Genomic DNA, 12,958 nt, shown 5'->3' on the forward strand with positions numbered 1-12,958 from the left:
TTCCAAATATGGTATCTAGATGCTTTTGTTTGCAGATGGTTTTCAAGGAGTCCTACTGCTCCTCTTTTTTTTTTTTTGTGGGTCAGTTGTTTGTGATAGTATATACCTTATATTTTTTCTATTTTAAAAAATCATTAGACTTTATTTTAATATTCCTTGTTTTCCCTGGAATCATTGATTCCTATTTGATTCATTGTATTTTTCAGGGAGCCACTAATTAGGTACGGCTTCCTACTTCCTACTCTAAGTTACTTATTCTACTTCTAATTTTTTCGTCTAGACTCTATTTTCATTTCTAATTTCATTTTTATCTCTATTTTTTCAATCATGTTTATAGTCCTTATAGCTAGCTTATTTATTTATTTTTTCCCTCTGGGCTTTGCTTCTACTTCTTATGGAGCTATTTTCTCTTGTGCTTCTCTTAACCCATAACATTTCTTCCTTTATTCTGCATTTTCTTCTGTTTATTCTTATTTCCAGCCTCCCTTCTTCGATTGAGATTTTGTGCTCGGGCTAGTTCCCTTGAATGGATTGGGTACATCCTGTTTGGTCCTGCCTTTGGTCTGCAGTCCTGGATTAGGTAGCTAGGATGAGGCCCTAGCCTCTGCCTCAGTCTCTGGCTTTTTTTTCTCAGCCTCCAGGTAATCCATTATGAGTTCCTTCCTCTTGCACAGTCCTCAATAGGGAGTTGGTTCTGTCCTTTGTGTGCCCTGTTCAGATGTAGGAGATCCCTGTGGTCTCAGTTCTTCGGTAAGGCCTTCTGGTTTAGATACCTCGGAACTGAGATGACCTTTTCTCCTGTTGCAGTTCAGAAAAGCACTTGGCAAGATACTATCTCAGTGGCCTATGTGGGCTGGCCTCTCTATCTTGCTTTTACTCTGACAGGCCAGGCCAGGTCTGGGATCTGGCTTCAGGCTTTTCCAGAGCTTGTGTTGGCTTGTGATGCCTCCTGTTCAGAGTGCCATCTGACTTGAGGAACTATTACAAGAGCTCATGCTCATGTCCCCTCTCTTAGACTTCTGTGCTTCTAACCCATCTACTAGAGTCTACACTGGCTTCCCTAGCATGATCTCTGATCCAGCCTTTGCTGGCTTCTGGCCATCTTTTTGTGAAGTTTTAAGTTAGATAGAGGAGCTTACTTCTATTTCTCTTCTGCTTCTTTATTATTACTCTATCTGGGTCCTTTTCAGACATTTGCTGGAGTTTGTGTGGGAGAAGTGGGATCCTCTATTACCACTCAGATCTCAATCTCATCAGTCAACCAATCAATCTACAAGTATTTATTAAGCACTTACTACATGTCAGACATTTTATTAAATTGTGGGAATAGAAAGAAAAAAACATTATTCATTCTTAAAGAGCTTATGGTCTTAAAATTTTTTAGGGTGCTTATACTTTAAAAATGGAGACTACAAATACAGATCAATACATATAAAACAAATATAGGCTAGACTTAAGGTAGTTTTAGAAGGGAAAGTGCTAGTGGTATAGGGAAAGACCTCTTGGAGAAGGTGTCATTTGATCTGAGTCTTAAAAAGAGTTGGAGGTGAGGAATTCTAGGCATGGGAGATAGCTAGTACAAAGTTACTGATATGGAAGATTGTGTGAGTAACAGTAAATAGGCCAGTATGGCTGTACCATAGTATGCATCAAGGGGAAATGAATTTTAGAAGACCAGATCATGAAGAGCTTTAAATGCCAAAGAGGAATTTATATTTAGTCTTAGAGATAATAGGAAGCCATTGGAGTTTATTGAGTAGAGAGTAACATGGTCAAATTGCACTTTAGGAATTTAATTTGGTAACTGTATGGAGCATGGGTTGGAGAAGATGGATTGATTTGAGGTAGAGAGTCCAATTAGGTGATTATTTCATTAGTTAGGAGGTGGTAAGGATTTGAACTAGAGTGCTGGTGATGTGAGTGGTTCTATATGAGAGTTCTAGAGAAAGAAATGTCACGATGTGACAACTGATTAGCTATGTGGCTGATACAGAGCTTGCAAACCTGGGTGACCAGAAGGAAGCTAGTGCCCTTGTTAGTAACAGAGAAATATTGGAGAAGCATTAGTTTAGGATGACAGATAAATTCTTGGATTATTTTTGTCATTCTATTCTGTACCTTCTTTAATTCTTCCTAGGGAAGCAAAGAAAATGCCAACAATGAATGTACCTTTGAAAAATGATCTTTGCTATGTCTCCTTGGGTCTCACATTTGGACTAATATAAAAAACCACTCTACTCTTCCCAATACCTGTTTTAGGTAACAGTAGGTTGTAAAAATGTGATATCAAAGAGGCAACAAAGTTTAATAATATAAATAAAACAAAGAAACATGAAAAATTAAATTTAAGATGGTGTCTGTATCATTTAGTCACTTAATTTGTCAGGGGCATACATGTTGAACAAATGACATTATCGTAAAGTTTTAGAGTAAGAGATTTTAGATATCACTGATCATTCCTGTTTCTCTCTTGTCTTGAATCTCTCCCTAATATCTATTGATTTTTCCTCACTGCCTGCATGGTCAGATCGTGACTATATCTTTTCCTCCTTTACCTGCTAATCATCATGCAATCTAGCTTCCAATTTCATTACTCCACTGAAATGGATCTCTAGGAAGCTACCAATAACTTTAATTGCTAAATCCAATGACCTTTAAAATGTTTTGCTGATGCTTTTTAAAATGTTAAGTTGCATTCACTTCCCAGTAACTCTATCTCAATAAAATACTTTCTCGAAATAAAGATGTGCAGCTAGGGGTTTCGCTTCCAGGAGCCAAGATGGCAGAGTAAAAAGCTCTCACCCCTCCCCTATCAACCTCTGAAAACCCAGAAAATTTCACCCCAGAAAAAAAAAACCCTGGAACAGCTGAACTAGAAGAAAGTTGGGGAACAGCAGTGCAACAGCCCAGCAAATGGGTATCCCAGTGCCTCAGCAAAAATAAGGGAAGCAGCACTACAAAGAGCCCCAGGCAGATAAGCACCCTGCAGCATTCATCTGCAAGGAGCTGAAGAAAGCAACCTAGAGTCTTCCTAAAGTCCCAGCCTTGCTGATACCAACCCCACACCAGGTAAGCTGTCAGAACCCTACAGCCTACAACTGTCAACCAGGAGGAGATCCTGAAGTCCAGGTGGTAGAGCAGGCAAACAACAACACCTGGACCTCCAAATGCCTCAGTGAGGGTGGGGAATTGGTGGAAACCAGCTCAGAAAACCACCAGGTGCCTCGGCACTCTATCGCAAAGGAATCTCCCAGTGCATTAGCAGAAACGAGGGAGGCAGCATTGTAAGGGGCCTCAGGCAGATAAACACCCTGCAGCACCCATCTAAAAGGACCTGAAGAAAACTAAAGGAAAGGAAAAGCAGGCAACCTAGAATTGCCTCAAAGTTCCAGCCTTGCTGACTCCAGCCCAACACTAGGTAAGCTGCCAAAACCCTACAGCCTCCAATTGCCAACATAAGAGGCCCCAGCACACAAAGCCAGTGACCAAGACCTAGGCTCCCAACACAAGAAGCTTGGGTCAGTGCCCTCTATTCCCCAGCAGGAGAGCTCAATCTCTTTAAAGGCCAGGGAATAAAGAAACCATGAGTAAAAAGAAACATACAATAGATTCCCATTATGAGAAGAGTGAAGATCAAGACAGAAATTCTGAAGAGGACAACATTGCCAACAAACCCACATCTGCAACATTAAAAGGGAATATGAACTGGTCTGAAGCCAAAAAGCCTTCTTAGAATAGCTCAAGAAGGATTTTAAAAGTCTAATGAGAGAGGTAGAAGAGTCTTTAAAAAGTACTATTGGCCAATTGGAAAAAAAAGAAAACAAATCCCTAAAAAACACAATTGGCAAACTGGAAAAAAAGTACACTGAAGAAAACAAATCCCTTAAAAATACAATTGGCCAATTGAAGAAGGAAGTACAAAAACTAACAGAAGAAAATGATCCGTTAAAAACTAAAATTGGACAAATGGAAACTAATGACTCTATGAGAGAGCAAGATGTGCAGCTAGGGAGGAAACAATGATACAGTGATCATGTCTAACATTGCCTTTCTAATATGAGAAGGCAGGTATGTTTTATCATCAGTCCTCTGTAGTCAAGATTGGCTATTGGTTTATGAAGTATTTGGGTGTTGTTTTCCTTTAAATCATTGTAGCCAGAATGTATATTGTACTTCTGATTCCTTTTACTTTACCCTGCATTGTTTCATATAAGTCTTCCTAAGTTTCTCTGAATTATTATTTGCCTTTTCTTAGTGCATAATGATATTCTAGTACGTATTCCAGAATTTTCTAAGCCATCCTTTTAGTTGATGAATGCCCACTGTGTTTCAAGTTTATCGTACAACCATAGAAAGTGTTGCTAAGAATATTTTGGTATGTAAGGGATCTTTCCCTACCCAGTTATGGTATCATTGGGTCAGTGGGTATAAATAGTTATTTTTTTCTGGCACAGTTCCAAAACATTTTCCAGAATGGTTGCACCAATTCACAGAGCCATCAACAATTTATAAGTTTGACTATTTGCCCATAGTCTCACTAATATTGACTTCACACTTTTTAGTTGTCAGTCAGTTCACAGGGTATGAGGTAAAAATTCACACTACTAAAAATTTGCATTTCTCTTATATTTTGTGATTTGGAGCATCTTTTGTGTCATTTTATAACTCGTCTTCTGGATATTCTTTCTTTCCTGCATTGATATCTATGATACGTTTGGTTTTCCAAATATTTGACCTGAGTAGACGGTTTTTTGAGTTGCTACTCTGCCAAAAGGAAAAAAAAAAGTCTCATCTAGTGACAAACCTAGTGCTGAGCCTTTCAAATTTTGTTCTCAGATGGGTAAGGATTAGACTTGTGATTTTATTGGTTTAGGGAACTCCCTGGTGAGGATTCTTCCTCTACCAATGCAGATCTGTACCTTCTCTACAACTTAGAGTCTCAATTGCCTACAACACTGAGATTTTAAGTGACTTGCCCAGAGTCACATGGACAAAATATGTCAGAACGGGGACATGGATCCAGATCTTCCTGGCTTTGAGGCCAGCTCTCTAGGCACTCTTCCATTCTGCCTCTGGTTCTCAAACACATAATCTGGAAGTACACTTGAAGCCCTCAAGCAACTTACGCTCTATTAGTGTGTGTGTGTGTGTGTGTGTGTGTGTGTGTGTGTGTGTGTGTAAACAATGAAGAAGCCAAGTGGATTGTGATAAGGCTAAAGGAAAGACCCAGTTGCCAAATCCTGTTTAACCTCTCTCCACCTTATCTTTCGCAGCCACGCACCCTTTCCATCAGATGTTCTCCAGGTTAGTTGAGGCTTCCATCTCTTATTTCCTGAACTATAGTGATAGCCTCCAAATAGATCTCCTTGCCTCTACTCTCTCCATTCTCTTTCTCATTCTTCATATTGTCACCAAAATAATCTTCCTAACACGTGAGTGCCACCATGTAATCCCCCTGCTTGGAGATCTTTGGTGGCTCCTCATTGCCCACAGGATAAAATAGAACCTTCTGCTCCTGCCGCAGCCCACTTCAATCTTTCTCTAAACTTCCTGTCCAGTTTATTTCACATTACCCCCTTTTGTTCACCTTATATTCTAACCAGACTAGACTATTAGTTGTTTCCTATGGTGGAGTAGTCACCTATGCCATTTTTAGGAGTAGCTATGTGGATGAAATCACAGATTATTTTTGGAATTCAAGTATGGAAAATTTAAATAAAAAAAAATCTTAGTGAGTTAGTCATTTAGGACTAATAGTCTTTGAAGAGATTCACAGCTATAATTGGTGCTGACTTCATTCTAGGAGAAGGTCTCTGGTTTGTAAATACCAGGAGAATTGAATTCAGTGACATGACAACTCCTCTTTAAATTTCTGTGCACCTTTGCTCTTTTTTTGCAGATATCATCATCACACACTAGAAGAAACAGGATTTCTGCAAGGATAAAGTAAGATAATAGCTGAAAAGGCAATTTGAAAAAAAAAGAAACCCATTACCCAAATGCAAGATCCTTATTATTAATTATTGGCATTATTGTTGAATGGAAGAGGGGAAAACTCTCCTTTCTGGTCAGGACGTGACAGTCAGGAGCAAATCCAGATGCATATCCAGGAGATAATTTCTTCCTTGGAGTGTTGACTATGTTTACAGAAGCAAATGTCAAAGTAAGGTTGGCAGAGAACAAAAGAGATGAGTCATATTGCTCCAACTTTGTTCCAGAGATGCTATCTTTTACCTTTCTGAGCATGCACAAGTCTGACACTGGGTTTCTGCTTCTTTATGGGAAACAGTTTACAAGGGTTCCACAAAGCCAGGAAAGCCATTTTCCATATGCTCCTTGTTTTCATGGTCAGAACTGGGAAGTTCCCATAGATACTCATCAATGAGTAATTACTGTGCTCCTGAAGTTTTTGCTTGCCCTTAAGACTTCTTGTATGGGGAGTGAAAGCTCTGAAATAAAGTCTCTTTTTCCAGTGGATTGATTTACTGTAAAAATACCAAACCAAACCAAACTCAGAGTTCATTTGGGAAGAACAGAATGCTGTGGACAAGGCTGCATAATCACACAGGCTTCTGAAGGCCCATATATATGGCAGTACTTAAGAAATTGGACCTGGATTTAAAACTTGTCTGTCATAACCTTGGCAGCCAGCAGTAAGGGGTAAGAAAGGGTGCCAGCCCATTTTAGAAGACATTACATTAAAGTGTGAAAATGCTGACTCACTAGGAGTTATAAAATGCTGTTTGGTTTGTGGAGCTTAATGGTAGTTTATTGTTAGTGTGAAGGAACCTTTATTACACCATCCTATCTTTTACCACTGTCCTATTTATTTATTCACCAAAGGATTTTTTTTAAAGTTGCTGCTGTTTTCTCAGGACTCACACCATCTTTCAGCCTTATGATTTGGTTTCTGTGCCTATACTATTGGAATTGGATTTTTAGAGGATACCAGTGACCCCTTATTACAAAGTACTACAAAGAATATTTTTAAAAAATCATCGTTCTCTTTGACCTGATACTGTTGATTACTCTCTTTTTATCTTGTAAAAATAATTAATTATTTTTATTTTTTCAACTAATATGTTTTTAATTGATCTGTTCTTCCCCCTATCCACCAATAAACAAAATAAAAATCAACAAACCCCCCCAAAACAAATACCTCGTTACATACCTACATAATACAGATAAACACATTTCTACACTATGTCTGAAGATGCATATCTCTTTCTGCATTTTAATTTTTATCACATTTCTATCAGGAAGTGAGTGATATCTTTAATCTTTATTCTTCTAGATTCCTGATTTATCATTGTATCAATCAGAGTGCTAGTCTTTTAAAAATATTATTTATTGCATTAAATATCCCCCAATTACATGTAAAAAAATTTTAAACAACCATTTAAAAAAAATTTAGACTTCAAATTTTCTCTCTTCCTCCTGTCCCACACCTCTCCTTGAGAAGGGAAACACTTTGATTTCAATTGTGCACATGAGATAATGCCAAATATTTTGCCATGTTGCAAAAGAAAACACAAAATTAACCAAGAAAAATAAAATAAAAATAAGTATGCTTCAATCTGAATTCAGAATTCATTAGTTTTCTCTCTGGAGGTGGATGGCATTTTTCATCATGGGTCCTTTGGAATTGTTTTGAAATTGTCTTTGGATCATTGTTTTGATCAGAGTAGCTAAGTCTTTTACAGTTGTTCATCTTTATAATATTGCTCTTCTTGTGTATAATGTTCTCCTGGTTTTGCTTATTTCACTTTTCATTAATTCACATAAATCTTCCCAGATTCTGAAACCTTCCTGCTTGTCATTTCTTCTAGCAGAATAGTGTTCCATTACAATCATATACCACAGCTTATTCAACCATTCCCCAGTTGATGGGCATCCCCTTTATTTAAAATTCTTTGCCAACACAAAAAGAACTGCTATATATATATCCATATCTATATATCTCTCTCTATATATATCTTTGTACAGATGGGTCCTTTTCCTTTTCCTTTGATATCTTTGGGATACAGACCTAGTAGTGGTATTTCTGAGTTAAAGGGAACGCATGGTTTTATAGCCCTTTGAGCACAGTTCCAAATTGTTCTCCAGAATGTTTGGACTAGTTCACAATTCCACCAATAATGCATGTGTCCCTATTTTTCCACATCCCCTTCAGCATTTGTCATTTTCCTTTTCTAACATGTTATCCAATTTGATAGGTGTGACTTGGTACCTCAGAGCTGTTTTAATTTGCTTTTTACTAATCAGTAGTGATTTAGAACATTCTTTCATATGACTATTGAAAGCTTTTACTTCTTCTGTTCATATCCTTTAACCATTATCAACTGTGGAATGGCTTTTATATTTATAAATTTGGCTCCATTCCTATATGTTTGAGAAACGAGGCCTTTGTCAGAGAAACTGGTTTACAAAATCCCACCCCCACCCCATTCCTGTTTTCCTTCTAATTTTGGCTGCATTAGTTTTGTTTGTCCAAAATGTTTTTTTAAAAAATTTCTTGGAATCAAAATTATCTGTTTTACTTCCCATAATCTCTTCTATCTTTTGTTTGATCTCTTCCAACACTTCCTTTACCAATAGATCTAACAGGTACATTTTTCCATGTTCCCGTAATTTACTTATGATGTCACTCTTTATGTCTAAATAATTTATGTGTTTTGACCTTTTATTGGTATGCAGTGAGATGTTGGCCTATGCCTAGTTTCTGCCAAACTGCTTTCTAGTTTTCCCAGCAATTTTTGTCAAATGTTGAGTTCTTACTTCAAACGCTTAGATCTTTGGGTTTGTCAAACACTAGATTATTATGTCACTTACTACTGTGTATTATGTACCTAATCTATTCCACTGATTCACCACTCTATTTCTTAGCAAGTGCTAGATTGTTTTGATTACTACTTTATAATATAGTTTGAAATGTGGAATTACAAGGCTGCCTTCTGTCACATTTTTTTTTGCCGTTGGTTATCTTGATATTCTTGACTTTTTGTTCTTCCAGACAAATTTTGTTACTATTTTTCCCTAGCTCTATAAAATAATTTTTTGTAGTTTGATTGATATGGCACTGAATAAGCAAATTAACTTAGGTAGAATTGTTATTTTTATGATATTAGCTTGGCCTGCCCATGAACAATTAATATTTCCTCCAATTATTTAGATTTTTCCTATTTTTTTGAAAAGTGATTTGTAATTGTGTTCATATAGTCCCTGAGTCTGTCTTGGCAGGTAGATTTATGAGCATTTTATATTGTCTGTAGTTATTTTAAATGGAATTTCTCTTTCTATTTCTTCCTGCTGAGTTGTGTTGGTAGTATGTAAAAATGCTGATTTATGTTGGTTTATTTTATATCCTGAAACTTTGCTGAAGTTGTTAATTGTTTCAGCTAGTTTTTTAGTTGATTCTCTAGGGTTCTTTAAGTATACCATCATATCATCTGCAAAGACTGATATTTTTGTTTGTTGTGGCCTATTTTAATTCATTCAATTTTTTTATTGTCTTATTGCTATAGCTAGCATTTCTAGTACAGCGTTGAATAGTAATCGTGATAATGGACATCCTTGTTTCACTCTTGATCTTATTAGGAACGTTTCAAGTATATACCCATTATGGTTAATGCTTGCTCTTGGTTTTAGATAGATACTACTTATCATTTTAAGAAAGGTTCCATTGATTCCTATGCTTTCTGGTGTTTTTAATAGGAATGAGTGTTGTATTTTGTCAGAAGTGTTTTCTGAATCTATTGATATAATCATATGATTTTTGTTGTTAATTTTTATTGATATGATCAATTTTGTTGATATTTTTCTTAATATTGAGCCAGCCCTGCATTCCTAGTATAAGTCCCACCTGGTCATAGTATATGATCTTTGCAATATATTACCATAATCTCCTTACTTTTATTAAACATTTTTGCCTTGCACTAAGGAAATTGGTCTATAGCTTTTTTCTGTGTTTTTGCTCTGCCTGGTTAAGGCATCAAAACCACATTTGTGTCATAAAAGAAATTTGGTAGGCCTTATCCTTTACCTATTAAAAATAGTTTATGTACTATTGGGGTTAATTATCCTTAAATATTTGATAGAGTTCACTTGTAAATCTATCTGGTCCTAGGGATTTCTTCTTAGGGAGCTCATTTATGGCTTGTTCAATTTCTTTTTCTAAGATGGGTTATTTAAATATTCTATTCCCTCATATTTTAGTCTGGGAAGTTTATATTTTTGTAAATATTTATCCATTTCACTTACATTGTAAGTTTTATTGGCATTTAATTGGGCAAAATAACTCCTATTAATTGTTTTAATTTCATCTTCATTGGTGGTGCATTCACCTTTTTCATTTTTGATACTAGTAATTTAGTTTTCTTCTTTCTTTTTTTTTGTTAAATCAAGTTAACCAGTGGCTAATCTATTTTATTGCTTTTTTTCTATAAACCAATTCCTAGTTTTATTTATTAGTTCAATTGTTTTTTTTTAAACTTTCAAATTTCATTAATTTCTCCTTTGATTTTCAGGATTTCTGTATTGTTTTATTGGGGATTTAATTTTTTTCTGTTTTTTTTTTAGTTGCATGTCCAATTCATTGATCTACGCTTTCTCTCTTTTATTGATATATGCAGTTAGAGATATAAAATTTCCCCAAAGTATTGCTTTGGATGTATTCCATAAATTTTGGAAGGTTGCCTCATTATTGTCATTCTCTTCAATTAAATTGTTGATTATTTCTATGATTTGTTCTTTGATCCACTCATTCTTTAGAATTATAGTTTTAGTTTCTAATTAATTTTTAATCTGTGTTTCCATGACTCTTTATTAAATGTAATTTTTTTACATTATGGTCTGAAATGGGTCCATTTAATATTTCTGGGTTTTTTTTTTTGGCATTTGGTTGTGAGGTTTTTATGCCCTAATACATGTTCTGTTTTTGAGAACGTGCCATTTATAGCTGAGCAAAAGGTATATTACTTTCCATTCCCATTCAGTTTTCTCCAGAGGTATATCATATCTAACTTTTCTAAGATTCTATTAATCTTTTTGACGTCTTTCTTATTTATTTTGTGGTTAGATTTATCTAGCTCTGAGAGGGGAAAGTTGCAGATTAGTATAATTTTAGTATTTATTTATTTTAGTATTTAATATTAATTAGTATAATTTTACTGTCTGTTTCTTCCTGTAATTCATTTAACTTTTCCTTCAGGAATTTGGATGCTATACCATTTGGTGTGTATATATAGTGTTGATATTCATTATGTATGGTTCTTTTTAGCAAGGTGTATTTTCTCTGCTTCCTTTTAATTAGGTGTACTTTTGCTTTTGCTTTGTCTAAGATCATGATTGCTACCCCTCCTTTTTTAAACTTCAGCTAAAGCATAATAGATTCTGTTCCAGCCCCTTATTTCAATTCTCAGTGTGTCTCTGTTTGAAGTGTGTTTCTTGTATACAACATACTGTTGGATTTTGGATTTGAATCCATTCTGCTGTCTGCTTCTATTTTATGAGTTCATCACATTCACCTTCACAGTTATGATTAATAACTATGCATTCCTCTCCATCCTGTTTTCTTCTGTTTAGCCTTTTCTCTCTCTCTCTCTCTTTTTATCCGGTCCCTCTTCTAAAGTCTGTTTTGCTTCTCACCACTTCCTTCTTTTTTCTGCCCTCCCTTTTACCATCTCCTCCCCACTCCCCTTATTTTTTGTTCCTTTCCCCTTCTACTTCCCTGTGTGTTGTGGTTTGTCCTTGATTCTCGAAGAGAACCATAACATCTGGGAGGTGATAACATGACTTGCATTGAATTGGATTTGAGTGAAGGAAGGCTGTGCAAAGTCACCAGCCTCACTTTCTCCTCCAGAGCCATGTGGGGCCAGTGGCCAGACGTAGATCAGGATGACTGAACATGGCCCAGGATACCATGGGAGACCTTGGCTTTTTTAAGCTAAGGTCTTTCTGAGTTCTCCCTTGACTCCTTTGATGTTTTCCCTTTTTGATCCAATTTAAATATGGGTGAGGTTCAAGTATTGCTCTCCCCCCACTCCATTTTCTCCTCTACTATAAAAGCTCTTCCTTGCATGCCTCTTTTATGTGAAATAATTTTCCCCATTCTTTCTGTCCTTTTCCCCTTCTCTCCAGGCATCCCTCTTTCTCTCCTTTTTATTTTAACATCATCCTCATTCCTGTACACCCTTTCTGTGTAGAATCCTTTTAACTGCCATAATAATGATAAATTCTTTGAAGATGCATGTAATATCTTCCTATATAGAAAGGTACATAGTTTAACCTTATTGAGTCCCTTATGATTTTTCTTTCATGTTTACCTTTTTATGCTTCTTTTGAGTCTTGTATTTGAAGGTCAAATTTTCTATTTAGCTCTGGCCTTTTTTTTTTTAATCAGAAATGCTTGAAAGTCCTCTATTTCATCCTTGAAGGATTGTACTCCATTTTTCTGGAAAGGTTATTCTTGATCATAGTCTCATCTCTTTTGCCTTCTGGAATATCATATTCCAAGCCTTTCACTCCTTTATTGTGGTAGCTGCTAAATCATATGTGATCCTGACTATGGCTCCACTGTATTTGAATGGTTTCTTTCTAGCTACTTATTTAGTCATGGATTCATCTCCTCTCTACAGATCTGAAAGGTAATTTTTTCTTTGTTCCTCTAATTTGTTTATGATGCAACTTCTTTTATCTAGACTTTCTATTCATTTGGAGCTTATTTTGGTATGAGGTACCAGTCTAAACTTAATTTCTGCCAGACTGCTTTCTAGTTTCCCCAGGAATTTTTGTTAAATAATGAGCACTTTATCCAGTAAATGGGGTCTTTCAGTTTGCCCAAAACTAGTTGTACTACTGTGTTTGTTTATTTCTCTATTCTGTGTAGAAATCCATTTATCCTGTGATTTTTATGACATTAAATTCCTTCAGTTCTCTTTTTACCTTTATTTCTGAGGCT

The sequence above is a fragment of the Phascolarctos cinereus genome, unplaced genomic scaffold (assembly GCF_003287225.1).
Source record: "Phascolarctos cinereus isolate Bilbo 61053 unplaced genomic scaffold, phaCin_HiC Scaffold_1;HRSCAF=81, whole genome shotgun sequence".
NCBI classification, from domain to species: domain Eukaryota; kingdom Metazoa; phylum Chordata; class Mammalia; order Diprotodontia; family Phascolarctidae; genus Phascolarctos; species Phascolarctos cinereus.